At 39.1% G+C, this 14,244-nt stretch overlaps 11 non-coding genes across 11 annotated transcripts; 4 read left to right on the forward strand and 7 right to left on the reverse strand.

Annotated features, from left to right (window-relative positions):
* The first annotated feature begins 416 nt into the window (after positions 1–416).
* Positions 417–498, forward strand: Trnal-uag (transfer RNA leucine (anticodon UAG)). Its single transcript has one exon. It is a non-coding gene; the product is annotated as a tRNA-Leu (tRNA).
* Positions 499–6,128: 5,630 nt separating this feature from the next.
* Trnal-aag (transfer RNA leucine (anticodon AAG)) lies at positions 6,129–6,210 on the reverse strand. The gene has a single exon. It is a non-coding gene; the product is annotated as a tRNA-Leu (tRNA).
* Positions 6,211–7,466: 1,256 nt separating this feature from the next.
* Trnal-aag (transfer RNA leucine (anticodon AAG)) lies at positions 7,467–7,548 on the reverse strand. The gene has a single exon. It is a non-coding gene; the product is annotated as a tRNA-Leu (tRNA).
* A 727-nt stretch (positions 7,549–8,275) lies between these two features.
* On the forward strand, positions 8,276–8,357 carry Trnal-uag (transfer RNA leucine (anticodon UAG)). The gene has a single exon. It is a non-coding gene; the product is annotated as a tRNA-Leu (tRNA).
* Positions 8,358–8,795: 438 nt separating this feature from the next.
* Trnal-aag (transfer RNA leucine (anticodon AAG)) lies at positions 8,796–8,877 on the reverse strand. Its single transcript has one exon. It is a non-coding gene; the product is annotated as a tRNA-Leu (tRNA).
* Positions 8,878–9,606: 729 nt separating this feature from the next.
* On the forward strand, positions 9,607–9,688 carry Trnal-uag (transfer RNA leucine (anticodon UAG)). The gene has a single exon. It is a non-coding gene; the product is annotated as a tRNA-Leu (tRNA).
* A 444-nt stretch (positions 9,689–10,132) lies between these two features.
* On the reverse strand, positions 10,133–10,214 carry Trnal-aag (transfer RNA leucine (anticodon AAG)). The gene has a single exon. It is a non-coding gene; the product is annotated as a tRNA-Leu (tRNA).
* Positions 10,215–10,944: 730 nt separating this feature from the next.
* Positions 10,945–11,026, forward strand: Trnal-uag (transfer RNA leucine (anticodon UAG)). The gene has a single exon. It is a non-coding gene; the product is annotated as a tRNA-Leu (tRNA).
* A 446-nt stretch (positions 11,027–11,472) lies between these two features.
* On the reverse strand, positions 11,473–11,554 carry Trnal-aag (transfer RNA leucine (anticodon AAG)). The gene has a single exon. It is a non-coding gene; the product is annotated as a tRNA-Leu (tRNA).
* A 1,252-nt stretch (positions 11,555–12,806) lies between these two features.
* Positions 12,807–12,888, reverse strand: Trnal-aag (transfer RNA leucine (anticodon AAG)). Its single transcript has one exon. It is a non-coding gene; the product is annotated as a tRNA-Leu (tRNA).
* Positions 12,889–14,144: 1,256 nt separating this feature from the next.
* Trnal-aag (transfer RNA leucine (anticodon AAG)) lies at positions 14,145–14,226 on the reverse strand. Its single transcript has one exon. It is a non-coding gene; the product is annotated as a tRNA-Leu (tRNA).
* Positions 14,227–14,244: the final 18 nt, after the last annotated feature.

The following is a 14,244-nucleotide window of genomic DNA, read 5'->3' on the forward strand; positions in this document are numbered from 1 at the left end:
CCAGATGAATTTTCAGAAAAAGGAGTGTGCTCTTGTATAACCTATAAAATATGTACTAACCGGAAATGGTGTAGGCCTTGTTAGAATGTCAGTGTTTTTTTTTCCAAAATGTTTAATCATCTGTCAGTTATGAGAGTTTAGTTTGTTTTTGAGAAAAAGTTTACTGCAGATGGCTGCTATTAGCCTATCCACCATATCGAAGGTTAGCTTTGTAAAATGTTATGATTTTACGTCCAGAAGCAAGAGTTGAACAATGTTAATGCATGACAAGTTGACTTCGCCAACTTCACCAGATGAATTTTCAGAAAAAGGAGTGAGCTCTTGTATAACCTATAAAATATGTGCTAACCGGAAGTGGTGTACGCCTTGTTAGAATGTCAGTGTTTTTTTTTTCCAAAATGTTCAATCATCTGTCAGGTAGCGTGGCCGAGTGGTCTAAGGCGCTGGTTTTAGGCACCAGTCTCTAAGGAGGCGTGGGTTCGAATCCCACCGCTGCCATACTGTTTTTTTTTTTTATTTCTTGCTTGAAATAAAATACGTGCTTTGCTTTGCCGAATACTTTGACATGCTCCCAGACGAGCACTCTTGAGATTTTCTCATTTTCCTTTGACAATTGGAAGTGAACCAAAATGTAAATTTTAAGAAAGACAAAGAAACTGAAGTTTAGGCTATAATTATTTCCATTGTTACCAATGCTGTTAAATGTGGAAAAAATATCTAATAATGAAAAGTGTTGCAAAATGATACTGTACGGTCTTAACACTTTCGTCAAATACGATATGAAACTTTAAGAAAGGAGAAGCGTCTGGATTTTTAGAACAAATAACGAATACTTCTGGTGTGTTTCATCAGAAAACCAAACGAAATAACAAAAAAAAGAGGCGAAAAACCAACTCCACAGCTTTACATAAATGATTTTTTTTTTTTTTTGAAAATTGTTGAATTTATTCCCAGATTGTCATCAAATACACAAGATTTCACAATACCCGGCTATCACAAACTTTTGAAATCACAAGGCAGTCTTAATTAAAATAAAATATCACAGAAAAGATGACTGCTTTGTGAATAGAACAATTGCACATTAGCTGCTCATTTCAATAAATACACTAATTTATCATTCCGTAATGTACAGAAGACTTTGTTTATACACCAGATTTTCTCGAAAGATGGCCTGTCTAGTCGAAAAAAGTCAACATGAATACGGGTTTTAATTATTCCTTTGGCGGCCTTAACAATAGCAACAGAATCCCTGTTTTTTTTCTGAAATATTATGTCGTTGCGTGCACACCAAATACTAAACTGAAGAACACATATGACATACACCATCACAGCTCTAACTTCCTGGTTAAAGGTGGAATTGAATACCTTGTAAATTAATGTTTCCGAGTCCATATTTGGTAGGTAGTTCGCAAACAAAACAAATATCCGGTTAAAGTCATTAAACACATCCTGAACGATTTTACATTGTACAAACAGATGTTGCCGAGTTTCAGACAGGGAGCAAAAAACACACAAGTCATCGGTGGCTACATTTCTCCTAAGAAGTTTTTCCTTAACGGGCAAAATGTCATGAACCAACTTGTAACTGAAGTTGACCAAGTTGTGATCTAAGAATTGATGAAAAACAGTTTTCCATATTCTAACCCAGTCCAAATGCGGCATAGACACCATTGCTCTTGGACAATGTACTATTTTTGTTACAAAATATTCATAAATATACCTGCTTGAACACAATGTTACAGGTTGCTGTACACCTGTGGTAAATTCTCTCCAGGCGCTCAAGGCCAGTCTATAAAAAGGTGGAATGTTTTCAGAATGTGGGACATTGGAACGACAGAATTCACGACAAACATGTCTTAGGGGTAAACCCAACCAATAGATGGCAAAGTATTTCCATTCCGCTGTTGTTCCATGAATTAATTTTAAAACATGCCGAGTAACAAGTGCTTTTATTTTACAATCTATATTATGTACGTTTAGACCTCCATTCCCTATTTTATTATGTACGACAACTCTCTTCAAACTTTCGGGCTTGTTATCCCACAAAAATCTGAACACAGTTTGGGAACATTGATTGACACATTTAGGTGGCAACAGAGTACACTGTGCAGAAAACCATAAAACAGCTAAAGCAACTGTATTAATTAAGACAGACCTCCCCCGTAGGGTCAAATATCTTCCATTCCATGCTGATACATGTTTCTTTACCTTACTTAAAACACGCTCAGAATTGAGTTCTGTTTGATCTGGTCCAAAAAATACCCCACAAATCTTTGAATTTGTAGTGATGTTAAGCCCACCACTGTGCACGTTAGTTTCGTCCCAGCTACCAATGGGAAGAACCGTGCTTTTCAACAAGTTGAGTTTTGCTCCTGAGGCTTTTCCATAACTTTCTGCTAGTTTAATTACATGCGGAACAGATCTCTCTTCAGATAAAATTGCAGTCGTATCATCTGCAAATGCCGACACTCTTGTTTCCTTATTTGTGCCGGGTAACCGTACACCATTAATTTCGTCATTGTTTCTAATGGCGGCTATAAAGGGCTCTAAGGACAAAACATACAATAATGGTGACAAAGAACAACCCTGTCGGACACCTCGACTCAGTTTAAATTCTTCTGTTATGTGCCCGTTCACAATAACACTACTTGTAATGTCAGTATATAATAATTGCACCCACTTACAAAAGTCGGGTCCGAAGTTAAATTTCTCTAAACATTTGAACAAAAATGACCAGTCTACTCTGTCAAAGGCTTTCTCCTGGTCTAAGTTAAGAAAGCATCCTTTTAAATCTTTTTGTTCAACATAATCATATGTATTTCGTAATAAGTGAAGGTTGTCAAAAATACTTCGGCCTGGTATTCCACATGTCTGATTCTGAAGTACAATTGTATCGATCACATTTTTTAACCGATTGCACAAAGCTTTAGAAACAATCTTATAATCTACATTTAGTAAGCTAATTGGCCTCCAGTTTTTTATGCTTTCGGCATTGTCGGGGACCTTACATAATAGTGTGATTAACCCAGAACGCTGTGAATTACTTAATCTACCCAAGTTAAAACAGTGATTAACTACATCCGTAAACACACCCGAAAACAGTGGCCAAAATTGTACATAAAACTCTGCTGGCAAACCGTCGCATCCCGGCGAACGGTTTTTAGACATATTTTTTACTGCAAAAAACAACTCCTGTTCAGTCAAAAGGCCTTCGCAGGCAGTTTTACAATCGTCATTTAACATCGGAAGCGATGACAAGAACTCATCTTGAATGGAGGAGTCAGTATCTTGTTCAGTATACAATTTCATATAATACGACCCTTATACACTTAGCAATGCCTTCCTGAGATTCATGGGATATTGAAGAATCACTATGACAAGTAATACTTTTGATCATCTTCTTTCTGCCCCTACCAACTTCTCGTCTAATGAAATATTTGGTTGTTTTTCTCCCTGATCAAAATGAACAGCTTTAGCACGGATAACCGCTCCCACATGATTCGACTTATAAAGGGCATTTAGAGTCTTTTTCACATTGTCAATACGCTCACAGTTAATGATTGGACTAGATTTCAACGCATTTAATTCTTGTTCAAGTACCAACAAATCACGTTTTTTGTTCATAGATTTTTCCTTACAGTAACTACGAATCCTATCTTTACATTCCCCTTTAAATGTCTCCCATCTGTCTATTAGATCTGCATGACCAGTTGTACAGAAAGACAAAATATCATGGAAGACGGATTTAATATCATCAACAAGCTCCGTGTCATTTAACACAGAAGTATTACACTTCCAGTAGAACGGCCCCCATGAAATGACATCTTCAAAAGAGATATCAAAAAACAAACACGAATGATCAGAAAAGACACATGTACAGCATCACACTGGGTTACATACTTAAACACAGCGTTAGGGATATAAAATCTATCCAATCTACTGGCACACTGGCGCCTAGACCACGTGTAACAATTCTTATCCGGATGCAGTTTCCTAAAAATATCACAAATACCAAAATCTCTTTTCAAATTATTAATTTCGTCCACTCCATCATTCCTTACATTAGTGGCACAGCCAGCTCTGTCTAATTCAATGCTCTCAACACAATTAAAATCCCCACCCATAATAACCAACTCACTGCCCTGCAATCACATTATCTAGATTAGAAATAAACTCTTTTCTTTCCTTTGGATTATTAGGAGCATATACACAAACAAGGTTTAAAGCAGTGTTGTTGAGCTCAACCCTAAGGCTTATGTAGCGACCGTTAGGGCACCTCTGTATTTTCCGTATAAAGCAGTCTACCGTATACCTAATAATTATTCCACCCCACAACTTCGATTTGACCCATACGCCCACCTTGCATCGCCTGGGATTTGCAAATATTTAGTGTCATTATAGTTTTCGAAGTGTGTTTCCTGTAAGAATAGTACATCAATTCCTTTATCGAAAACAAATTGCTTGACATGTTCTTGTTTAGACGGATCCCGTAAACCATTAATGTTTAAAGTCCAAAACGAATATTATTTAAGCTCATTATACAAAGTAAGTAAAGGTAGAGCGTACATACCCATTGTGGTCAAATAAGAGAGTCCTAATTACGCTACAAATCATTTGTCTCTTTTCATTCGCTGCCTCGCACGAGAAGCAAGCGATTTTCTTTTCCTGTATTCAGAAGCATGGTGTCCCCCTCCTGAGATGGGGTCGGCGTCATACAGTCTGACGACTGATCAGCATCAACACCATCATAATCAGTAGGATGGGAACTGGGCGGGATAGATGACGCTGCCTCTTCGGCTGTACTGCCATTGTCCAACTTAGCTCGCTTTTCCTCGACTGGGACTGGTGAACGCACGTCGGGAGCGTGCACGTCAGCCACGACCACATTCTTCACCCTTGGGACAGCTGATGACGTTTCATTATCACCAACATCCACTTCTTCGGTGTTCTTAGTATTCTCCCGGACGTCCATCTCCTTATCAGACTCGCTGTCGTCGCTGACGTCTTCATCGGCGCTGTCGTCACCATTCCCGTCGATTTCGTCTTCGTTCTCCTCGCTGTCTTGAACCAGTTCCATAGCAGGTGCGTTGAATGGATCATCATCGTCGCTGACGTCAACATCAATGTCATCTTGTTTTACGGCGTCTTCCTTATTATACTGGCGCATAGTCGGTAGGTTTCCCTTAATCGCGCCGCGTACGACATTGCTCTCGCACAACAGTCACTGACCGTATGAAGCCCTGAGTCACACATTCGGCATGGATTTGTACAGTCCTTCTCTGTATGAGGATTCTCATGGGGGGAGAAACCGTCGCAGTTAGAACACCACAGTGCTCTACACTCTGCCGCCTTGTGTGATTTTTGGCCACACTTCCGACATTCATAAGTTTGCCCGGGGTAGGTAAACATAACAATGTCACCACCGAAATTAATAAAATTTGGTACATAACGAACTTTGTGACACCTAAATCTGTAAATCCGAATACCTGTCCGAACATGTGAGAGCTCCGGGTCTGAAAATCTGGGTTTCGTCACACCCAGGCATTCACCATAGGGTTTCAAAGCTGCCTCGATAGTGTCATCTGACATTTCATCCGGTGCCCAGTGGGCCGTCAGATTCAGTAAACTGACGACGCGGCATAATGGACCACGTCGTTCCATTTATAACAACATTGGATTTACTCACTAGGGCATTATGCCCAGCCACTGTAGACACGCGGAGATAGAAGTGTTTCTTTAAATAATTCTTCTGAAAACTTATTAGCTCTGTCTTGATATTTAACACACTTGACAGAAAAGGAATAAAGTCCCTCTGGACAGCCGTAGAAAATGCCGGGCTGCTTCGTGTAGAGATTGACACAGACAAAGTTCTGCTTGGCCTGTTTACAGGCGAAAACGACACGGGCTTGGACATACCTGATCCAACGGGGCACACGCCCTTCACCAAACAGTAATCACTGGCCAAACTCAAGCTCTGTGGGCTCCCAGATCACCAAAAAATCAGTCTCAAAAACAAGCGTTGTTGTTGCACAAATGTGTAAACAGCAGAGAATAACCGACACGTCCGTTCACTTCGGCGTCTAGCACACTCTCCCTAAATGATTTAAAACAAGAAAAGAAATAGCAAATGGCAGCGGTGGGATTCGAACCCACGCCTCCGAAGAGACTGGTGCCTTAAACCAGCAACTTAGACCGCTCGGCCACGCTACCAGATCCCATAACCGTAGCGATCGCGTGTGATTTTAAAAGCTAAGAGGCATTTGGAAAATGGCTCCTCTTAAGGAATAAAGGCAGGTATGACGTTATTGTTGGGTGATACACCAGTATATTTTCCAATGTGATTTGTGTAATCTGTTAAAATATATGAGAGTTTAGTTTGATTTTGAGAAAAAGTTTACTGCAGATGGCTGCTATGAGCCTATCCGCCATATCGAAGGTTAGCTTTGTAAAATGTTGTGATTTTACGTCCAGAAGCAAGAGTTGAACAATGTTAATGCATGACAAGTTGACTTCGCCAACTTCACCAGATGAATTTTCAGAAAAAGGAGTGTGCTCTTGTATAACCTATAAAATATGTGCTAACCGGAAGTGGTGTAGGCCTTGTTAGAATGTCAGTGTTTTTTTTTCCAAAATGTTTAATCATCTGTCAGTTATGAGAGTTTAGTTTGTTTTTGAGAAAAAGTTTACTGCAGATGGCTGCTATGAGCCTATCCGCCATAGCGAAGGTTAGCTTTGCAAAATGTTATGATTTTACGTCCAGAAGCAAGAGTTGAACAATGTTAATGCATGTCAAGTTGACTTCGCCAACTTTATCAGATGAATTTTCAGAAAAAGTAGTGTGCTCTTGTATAACCTATAAAATATGTGCTAACCGGAAGTGGCGTAGGCCTTGTTAGAATGTCAGTGTTTTTTTTTCCGAAATGTTCATTTATGTGTCATGTAACGTGGCCGAGTGGTCTACGGCGCTGGTTTTTAGGCACCAGTCTCTCAGGAGGCGTGGGTTCGAATCCCACCGCTGCCATACGGGTTTTTTTTTTTATTTCTTGCTTGAAATAAAAATACGTGCTTTGCTTTGCCGAATACTTTGACATGCTCTCAGACGAGCACGCTTGAGATTTTCTCATTTTCATTTGACGATTGGAAGTGAACCAAAATGTAAACTTTAAAAAAGACAAAGAAACTGAAGTTTAGGCTATAATTATTTTCATAGTTACCAATGCTGTTAAATGTGGAAAAATTATCTATTAATGAAAAGTGTTGCAAAATGATACCGTACGGTCTTAACACTTTCGTCAAATACGATATGAAACTTTAAGAAAGGAGAGGCCTCTGGATTTTTGGAACAAATAACGATTAGTTCTGGTATGTTTCATCAAAAAAACCAAACGAAATGACAAAAAAAAGAGACAAAAAACCACTCCGCAGCTTTAACATAAATGATATAAAACAAGAAAAGAAATAGCAAATGGCAGCGGTGGGATTCGAACCCACGCCTCCGAAGAGACTGGTGCCTTAAACCAGCGCCTTAGACCGCTCGGCCACGCTACCAGATCCCACAACCGTGGCGATCGCGTGTGATTTTAAAAGCTAAGAGGCATTGGGAAAGGGCTCCTCTTAAGGAATAAAGGCAGGTGTGACGTTATTGTTGGGTGATACACCAGTATATTTCCCACTGTGATTTGTGTAAGCTGTTAAAATATATGAGAGTTTAGTTTGATTTTGAGAAAAAGTTTACTGCAGATGGCTGCTATTAGCCTATCCGCCATATCGAAGGTTAGCTTTGTAAAATGTTGTGATTTTACGTCCAGAAGCAAGAGTTGAACAATGTTAATGCATGACAAGTTGACTTCGCCAACTTCACCAGATGAATTTTCAGAAAAAATAGTGTGCTCTTGTATAACCTATAAAATATGTGCTAACCGGAAGTGGTGTAGGCCTTGTTAGAATGTCAGTGTTTTTTTTTTCCGAAATGTTTAATCATCTGTCAGTTATAAGAGTTTAGTTTGTTTTTGAGAAAAGTTTACTGCAGATGGCTGCTATGAGCCTTTCCACCATAGCGAAGGTTAGCTTTGCAAAATGTTATGATTTTACGTCCAGAAGCAAGAGTTGAACAATGTTAATGGATGACAAGTTGACTCCGCCAACGTCACCAGATGAATTTTCAGAAAAAGGAGTGAGCTCTTGTATAACCTATAAAATATGTGCTAACCGGAAGTGGTGTAGGCCTTGTTAGAATGTCAGTGTTTTTTTTTCCAAAATGTTCAATCATCTGTGAGGTAGCGTGGCCGAGTGGTCTAAGGCGCTGGTTTTAGGCACCAGTCTCTCAGGAGGCGTGGGTTCGAATCCCACCGCTGCCATACGGGTTTTTTTTTTCTTGCTTGAAATAAAATACGTGCTTTGCTTTGCCGAATACTTTGACATGCTCTCAGACGAGCACTCTTGAGATTTTCTCATTTTCCTTTGACGATTGGAAGTGATCCAAAGTGTAAACTTTAAAAAAGACAAAGAAACTGAAGTTTAGGCTATAATTATTTACATTGTTACCAATGCTGTTAAATGTGGAAAAATTATCTATTAATGAAAAGTGTTGCAAAATGATACCGTACGGTCTTAACACTTTCGTTAAATACGATATGAAACTTTAAGAAAGGAGAAGCGTCTTGATTTTTGGAACAAATAACGATTAGTTCTGGTGTGTTTCATCAGAAAACCAAACGAAATGACAAAAAAAAGAGACAAAAATCCAACTCCACAGCTTTACATAAATGATATAAAACAAGAAAAGAAATAGCAAATGGCAGCGGTGGGATTCGAACCCACGCCTCCGAAGAGACTGGTGCCTTAAACCAGCGCCTTAGACCGCTCGGCCACGCTACCAGATCCCATAACCGTGGCGATCGCGTGTGATCTTAAAAGCTAAGAGGCATTGGGAAAGTGGCTCCTCTTAAGGAATAAAGGCAGGTATGACGTTATTGTTGGGTGATACACCAGTATATTTTCCACTGTGATTTGTGTAAGCTGTTAAAATATATGAGAGTTTAGTTTGATTTTGATAAAAAGTTTGCTGCAGATGGCTGCTATGAGCCTATCCGCCATATCGAAGGTTAGCTTTGTAAAATGTTGTGATTTTACGTCCAGAAGCAAGAGTTGAACAATGTTAATGCATGACAAGTTGACTTCGCCAACTTCACCAGATGAATTTTCAGAAAAAATAGTGTGCTCTTGTATAACCTAGAAAATATGTGCTAACCGGAAGTGGTGTAGGCCTTGTTAGAATATCAGTGTGTTTTTTTCCAAAATGTTTAATCATCTGTCAGTTATGAGAGTTTAGTTTGTTTTTGAGAAAAAGTTTACTGCAGATGGCTGCTATGAGCCTATCCGCCATAGCGAAGGTTAGCTTTGCAAAATGTTATGATTTTACGTCCAGAAGCAAGAGTTGAACAATGTTAATGCATGACAAGTTGACTTCGCCAACTTCACCAGATGAATTTTCAGAAAAAGGAGTGAGCTCTTGTATAACCTATAAAATATGTGCTATCCGGAAGTGATGTAGGCCTTGTTAGAATGTCAGTGTTTGTTTTTTCCAAAATATTCGATCATCTGTGAGGTAGCGTGGCCGAGTGGTCTAAGGCGCTGGTTTTAGGCACCAGTCTCTCAGGAGGCGTGGGTTCGAATCCCACCGCTGCCATACTGGTTTTTTTTTTATTTCTTGCTTGAAATAAAATACGTGCTTTGCTTTGCCGAATACTTTGACATGTTCTCAGACGAGGACTCTTGAAACTTTCTCATTTTCCTTTGACGATTGGAAGTGAACCAAAATGTAAACTTTAAAAAAGACAAAGAAACTGAAGTTTAGGCTATAATTATTTCCATTGTTACCAATGCTGTTAAATGTGGAAAAATTATCTATTAATGAAAAGTGTTGCAAAATGACACTGTACGGTCTTAACACTTTCGTCAAATACGATATGAAATTTTAAGAAAGGAGAAGCGTCTGGATTTTTGGAACAAATAACGACTAGTTCTGGTGTGTTTCATCAGAAAACCAAACGAAATAACAAAAAAAAAAGAGACGAAAAACCAACTCCACAGCTTTACATAAATGATATAAAACAAGAAAAGAAATAGCAAATGTCAGCGGTGGGATTCGAACCCACGCCTCCGAAGAGACTGGTGCCTTAAACCAGCGCCTTAGACCGCTCGGCCACGCTACCAGATCCCATAACCGTGGCGATCGCGTGTGATTTTAAAAGCTAAGAGGCATTGGGAAAATGGCTCCTCTTAAGGAATAAAGGCAGGTATGACGTTATTGTTGGGTGATACACCAGTATATTTTCCAATGTGATTTGTGTAAGCTGTTAAAATATATGAGAGTTTAGTTTGATTTTGAGAAAAAGTTTGCTGCAGATGGCTGCTATGAGCCTATCCGCCATATCGAAGGTTAGCTTTGTAAAATGTTGTGATTTTACGTCCAGAAGCAAGAGTTGAACAATGTTAATGCATGACAAGTTGACTTCGCCAACTTCACCAGATGAATTTTCAGAAAAAGGGAGTGTGCTCTTGTATAACCTATAAAATATGTGCTAACCGGAAGTGGTGTAGGCCTTGTTAGAATGTCAGTGTTTTTTTTTCCAAAATGTTTCATCATCTGTCAGTTATGAGAGTTTAGTTTGTTTTTGAGAAAAAGTTTACTGCAGATGGCTGCTATGAGCCTATCCACCATAGCGAAGGTTAGCTTTGCAAAATGTTATGATTTTACGTCCAGAAGCAAGAGTTGAACAATGTTAATGCATGACAAGTTGACTTCGCCAACGTCACCAGATGAATTTTCAGAAAAAGGAGTGAGCTCTTGTATAACCTATAAATTATGTGCTATCCGGAAGTGGTGTAGGCCTTGTTAGAATGTCAGTGTTTGTTTGTTCCAAAATGTTCAATCATCTGTGAGGTAGCGTGGCCGAGTGGTCTAAGGCGCTGGTTTTAGGCACCAGTCTCTCAGGAGGCGTGGGTTCGAATCCCACCGCTGCCATACGGGGTGTTTTTTTTATTTCTTGCTTGAAATAAAATACGTGCTTTGATTTGCCGAATACTTTGAGATGCTCTCAGACGAGCACTCTTGAAACTTTCTCATTTTCCTTTGACGATTGGAAGTGAACCAAAATGTAAACTTTAAAAAAGACAAAGAAACTGAAGTTTAGGCTATAATTCTTTCCATTGTTACCAATGCTGTTAAGTGTGGAAAAAATATCTATTAATGAAAAGTGTTGCAAAATGATACCGTACGGTCTTAACACTTTCGTTAAATACGATATAAAACTTTAAGAAAGGAGAAGCGTCTGGATTTTTGGAACAAATAACGATTAGTTCTGGTGTGTTTCATCAGAAAACCAAACGAAATGACAAAAAAAAAGAGACCAAAAAAACCAACTCCACAGCTTTACATAAATGATATAAAACAAGAAAAGAAATAGCAAATGGCAGCGGTGGGATTCGAACCCACGCCTCCGAAGAGACTGGTGCCTTAAACCAGCGCCTTAGACCGCTCGGCCACGCTACCAGATCCCATAACCGTGGCGATCGCGTGTGATTTTAAAAGCTAAGAGGCATTGGGAAAGTGGCTCCTCTTAAGGAATAAAGGCAGGTATGACGTTATTGTTGGGTGATACACCAGTATATTTTCCAATGTGATTTGTGTAAGCTGTTAATATATGAGAGTTTAGTTTGATTTTGAGAAAAAGTTTGCTGCAGATGGCTGCTATGAGCCTATCCGCCATATCGAAGGTTAGCTTTGTAAAATGTTGTGATTTTACGTCCAGAAGCAAGAGTTGAACAATGTTAATGCATGACAAGTTGACTTCGCCAACTTCACCAGATGAATTTTCAGAAAAAGGAGTGTGCTCTTGTATAACCTATAAAATATGTGCTAACCGGAAGTGGTGTAGGCCTTGTTAGAATGTCAGTGTATTTTTTTTCCAAAATGTTTAATCATCTGTCAGTTATGAGAGTTTAGTTTGTTTTTGAGAAAAAGTTTACTGCAGATGGCTGCTATGAGCCTATCCACCATAGCGAAGGTTAGCTTTGCAAAATGTTATGATTTTACGTCCAGAAGCAAGAGTTGAACAATGTTAATGCATGTCAAGTTGACTTCGCCAACTTTATCAGATGAATTTTCAGAAAAAGTAGTGTGCTCTTGTATAACCTATAAAATATGTGCTAACCGGAAGTGGTGTAGGCCTTGTTAGAATGTCAGTGTTTTTTTTTCCGAAATGTTCATTTATGTGTTATGTAACGTGGCCGAGTGGTCTACGGCGCTGGTTTTAGGCACCAGTCTCTAAGGAGGCGTGGGTTCGAATCCCACCGCTGCCATACTGGTTTTTTTTTTTATTTCTTGCTTGAAATAAAATACGTGCTTTGCTTTGCCGAATACTTTGACATGCTCTTAGACGAGCACTCTTGAGATTTTCTCATTTTCCTTTGACGATTGGAAGTGAACCAAAATGTAAACTTTAAAAAAGACAAAGAAACTGAAGTTTAGGCTATAATTTTTTCCATTGTTACCAATGCTGTTAAATGTGGAAAAAATATCTATTAATGAAAATTGTTGCAAAATGATACTGTACGGTCTTAACACTTTCGTTAAATACGATATGAAACTTTAAGAAAGGAGAAGCGTCTTGATTTTTGGAACAAATAACGATTAGTTCTGGTGTGTTTCATCAGAAAACCAAACGAAATGACAAAAAAAAGAGACAAAAATCCAACTCCACAGCTTTACATTAATGATATAAAACAAGAAAAGAAATAGCAAATGGCAGCGGTGGGATTCGAACTCACGCCTCCGAAGAGACTGGTGCCTTAAACCAGCGCCTTAGACCGCTCGGCCACGCTACCAGATCCCATAACCGTGGCGATCGCGTGTGATTTAAAAGTTAAGAGGCATTGGGAAAGTGGCTCCTCTTAAGAAATAAAGGCAGGTGTGACGTTATTGTTGGGTGATACACCAGTATATTTTCCACTGTGATTTGTGTAAGCTGTTAAAATATATGAGAGTTTAGTTTGATTTTGAGAAAAAGTTTACTGCAGATGGCTGCTATGAGCCTATCCGCCATATCGAAGGTTAGCTTTGTAAAATGTTGTGATTTTACGTCCAGAAGCAAGAGTTGAACAATGTTAATGCATGACAAGTTGACTCGCCAATTTCACCAGATGAATTTTCAGAAAAAGGAGTGTGCTCTTGTATAACCTATAAAATATGTGCTAACCGGAAGTGGTGTAGGCCTTGTTAGAATGTCAGTGTTTTTTTTTCCAAAATGTTTAATCATCTGTCAGTTATGAGAGTTTAGTTTGTTTTTGAGAAAAAGTTTACTGCAGATGGCTGCTTATGAGCCTATCCACCATAGCGAAGGTTAGCTTTGCAAAATGTTATGATTTTACGTCCAGAAGCAAGAGTTGAACAATGTTAATGCATGACAAGTTGACTTCGCCAACTTCACCAGATGAATTTTCAGAAAAAGGAGTGAGCTCTTGTATAACCTATAAAATATGTGCTATCCGGAAGTGATGTAGGTCTTTTTACAATGTCAGTGTTTTTTTTTCCGAAATGTTCAATCATCTGTCAGGTAGCGTGGCCGAGTGGTCTAAGGCGCTGTTTTTAGGCACCAGTCTCTCAGGAGGCATGGGTTCGAATCCCACCGCTGACATACGGGGTGTTTTTTTTATTTCTTGCTTGAAATAAAATACGTGCTTTGCTTTGCCGAATACTTTGAGATGCTCTCAGACGAGCACTCTTGAAACTTTCTCATTTTCCTTTGACGATTGGAAGTGAACCAAAATGTAAACTTTAAAAAAGACAAAGAAACTGAAGTTTAGGCTATAATTCTTTCCATTGTTACCAATGCTGTTAAGTGTGGAAAAAATATCTATTAATGAAAAGTGTTGCAAAATGATACCGTACGGTCTTAACACTTTCGTTAAATACGATATGAAACTTTAAGAAAGACGAAGCGTCTGGATTTTTGGAACAAATAACGATTAGTTCTGGTGTGTTTCATCAGAAAACCAAACTAAATGACAAAAAAAAAGAGACAAAAAAAAACCAACTCCACAGCTTTACATAAATGATATAAAACAAGAAAAGAAATAGCAAATGGCAGCGGTGGGATTCGAACCCACGCCTCCGAAGAGACTGGTGCCTTAAACCAGCGCCTTAGACCGCTCGGCCACGCTACCAGATCCCGTAACCGTGGC

The sequence above is a fragment of the Liolophura sinensis genome, chromosome 7, assembly GCF_032854445.1.
Source record: "Liolophura sinensis isolate JHLJ2023 chromosome 7, CUHK_Ljap_v2, whole genome shotgun sequence".
Classification (NCBI taxonomy): Eukaryota; Metazoa; Mollusca; class Polyplacophora; order Chitonida; family Chitonidae; genus Liolophura; species Liolophura sinensis.